Source organism: Triticum dicoccoides, chromosome 6A (assembly GCF_002162155.2).
Source record: "Triticum dicoccoides isolate Atlit2015 ecotype Zavitan chromosome 6A, WEW_v2.0, whole genome shotgun sequence".
Taxonomy (NCBI): domain Eukaryota; kingdom Viridiplantae; phylum Streptophyta; class Magnoliopsida; order Poales; family Poaceae; genus Triticum; species Triticum dicoccoides.
The window spans coordinates 285,616,045-285,619,554 of NC_041390.1; positions in this window are offsets into that span (position 1 = coordinate 285,616,045).

A 3,510-nucleotide genomic window follows, 5' to 3' on the forward strand; every position below is an offset into this window, starting at 1 on the left:
AGTGTTAGTCCAATAAGAGATATGTTGACATTAATTACCAAAACCACCTAGGGAGCACTTGTGCTTTCAATCTCCCCCTTTTTGGTAATTGATAACAACATACATCAAAGCTTTAGATAAAGATATAGAGAATAGTAAGTAAAGCTTTGGAAAGACATGTAACGTGCATAGGCTCCCTCTACATGTATGCAATCATGTGAATATGGAATATAGGAGCATGTGAATGCATAAAACATGACAGAGTAATCAATGTGTTACATGTATCTTGGCTATATGAATCAGAGCAAATGATGTGAATATGAGAAATGTACCTTCATTCTCATGAGTCCTTCTTACAAACAGTATGTACATCAGCAAGAATTTCTCATACACATGATTGTGATGCATATACTTACCTTGTGGTCTTGAGTTGGCTTAGGATGGGATGAACCTGCGTAAACAAGGTTAGATAACACAGATACACCTACTGGCCAGAGAAAACAAAAGAAACCACAAGAGTACCAAGACTGTGATGACATGTAGAGTGAGTACTAAGTACCACATTGGATATAGACATGTCCCAAAGGTAAAGATGTGCAATCAATTCAAGGATTTCCTTCCCTTAGATGTCTTGCTCCCCTTGAATCTAGCATGGGATACTGGGAGAAGATAGGGAACAGAAAATCAGAGCTCAATGGAAATAAACAGAGCTAATGCAAATGAGAAAATATGAACATGTCTTTCCCCTCTTGAAGACATGTGACTTCTCTCCTCTTGAACACCAAGCATCTGGGGTCCTTGATGATTACTCATTCTTCCCATGAGTATTCTCTCCCCCTATAGATATGATTAAGCTTTCATGTGATCTCTCTCTCCCCCCTTTGACATCAATTTCCAAGAAGGGTTCTTCTGGATTTTTGTCATTATGGGTTTGGTCCTTGAGTCACAGAACAAAGCAGCAAGTTGAATGGGATGCTGGTCGAGGACAAGATTCATTGAGTGGAGCTGGATCAAAAAGAATGCAGAAACAAGTGGCAAGATGTCTTTCCTGTAGTGAAATCGGTGATACCGAGTTGTATGGTTCGGTTGTACCGAGAGGATTCGGTTGGACCAAAAGCATCAGACCGGTGAGATCGACTTGTCACCTCAGCTCACTAGACAAGTAAGATCTCACAAGGATTTGCAAGGAATTAACTGAAAGATTTGCAATGAATTGGATGCAAGGAATGCAGAACAGAAAATAAAAGAGAATAAACTAAAAAGGAGTCTAGATGAAGTTGGAATCAAATATGCATGAGACAAATGCAAGAGCAGAGAAAAGAACACAAGAGAACTTCATCTATAATTGTGTAACATCCCAAATTTTTAATTTGGAATGTTATACATTAGGTCATCATGCATATCATGTTTTATTTTGATTTTGGTTTTGAACCTAGAAAATCCTAAGCAACTCAAGGACCCACGGAGAGAGTTGGGGATTTCGTTATTTACATATTTGAGTTTTCTCAAATTATGTAAACAGGATCATTTGATTTTATTTATTTTATCATCAATTATTTCTATTACAAAAATATGAGAGAGAGAATAAAATGACTTTCCCAAAATATAGAAATATTGAGGATTTAATAAAAAAATCAAATAAGATTTATTTCGGAGTTTTTCGGTATTTTTATTTGAATTTAGGAAAAATGCGCGTTTTTCAAAGTTGTAGTTTGGGCCCAAATAAATGTTCACTTTTTCGGGCTTGATTTTAGAAGCCCGAGAAAATTTATTTCGTGAATTTTGGAGTCCGTTTAGTATTTCTTTTTATTTTTCTTCCGAGCGGATTTTTTTAAAAAAAACGCGGAACCGACTATGGGCCGTACTCGGCCAGGACACCGCCGGCCGAGGCCTTTATAAGCCGCCGCCCCGGGGCCCGAGAGAGCCCAGCCGCCCCAGCCGAAACCCTAACCCTAGCCCAGCCCCGCCGTCGCTGCCGCCGCCAGCCGCCGCCGCCCACCGCCGCCGCCGGAGCCACGCGTCGCCCGAGGTTCGCCGCCCTCAAAATCCGTGCCGTTTTTTTATAAAAAATTCTGTTCGTCGTTTTTCTTTTTCGTCGGATTTTCCGCGGTTATTTTCTGATCGCGATCTCTGATCCGATTTTCGTTTTGGTATAACTTTTCGCTCGTTTATCAGAATTAGGCGATTCAAGCGCCTGGAGTCTCGTCTCGAAACCCTCTTTCCAAATAATCAACTTAAACAAGTTTTTGCTACTGTAAATTTGCCTTAGATCCAGATTATTGGAACGAAGTTGTTTTCTTTCGCCGTTTGATTTCTTTTGCTTCATTCGATTTGATTCTTTTTGCAAACCAGGGTTCTTAAGTTGAACTTTCTGGTTAGATCTTCTATTTGAGTTTTACCTGTGCATTAGATGAGTACTTATTGTATGCTTGTTTGTTTGTCTGCGATAGAATACCCGGAGTGCACTGCCTGTTACTTTGAATCTCTAGGTTTCGCGGATCATCAGCAAGGCAAGTAACACTTTGATCATACCTTTTTCTACAACCCTGTTTTATTGCATTAGATCAATCCTCACACATTGCATGATTAGGATCTAATTAAATTGTGGGATGGGAAGTAGATGAGGTAGTACCTATTACCCGTTTTAATTTCAAACCTTTGGGAGTTACTTCTACGTTTGCTTATTATGCCATGCTATGCTAGTAGACATGGATTGGGTGAGTGATATCCATGACAGATGTGAGATTGTTAATTAATGGTTTATCTAAGGTGGCAACCTAACACACATCTGGGTGGATTGAGGCACCTGGGTATTCCAGGACTTGCCTGTTTTTCTTTTGGACCGCCACCCAGGCTCAAAGGGATCATGAGATTATTCAAACTAGAAACTTCCGTGTGCAGCCACAAGCCATTATGGGCTCTGGCATAGTTGATTAAGTTGTGCGAACTCTTACAGTGGTAGACTAGCAGATGTAGGGGATGTAGGTGGTACGGTCTACCCGATCGTAAGATGCTAGCGCTTCTGAAAGACTATGTCTCGGTCATCCGTTTCTCAAACACCATGTAGTGCGAGAAATCCAACGGAGGCGATCGAGTCTTGTGGGGAAAAGTGCGCAAACCTCTGCAGAGTGTAACAAACTAATCATGGTTAGCCGTGTCCCCGGTTATGGACAATCTTGAGTATCTAGTACCTGGATTATCATGTGAATCTCAACATGTTACTCTAAAGTTAATTTTGTTGGGTTCTAATGATGTTACTTAATTGGGATTGAGAATGCTGTCAACCATTCTCAATGTTTAACAACCACCATGATAGTAATTAATTTTATTCCTTTGAAGGAGGGAAATATTGGCTTTACGCAAAAACTGTAACCATAGAGCTTTCCACCAGCCAAATATGCATATAGTATAGCTGTTTCATTCCATTACTCTCTATGTTTACCTTGCCAGCATATTCCATGTGCTGACCCGTTTTCGGGCTGCAACGTTAATGTTGCAGACTTTTCAGACGACGATTGAGGAGTTTTAGGT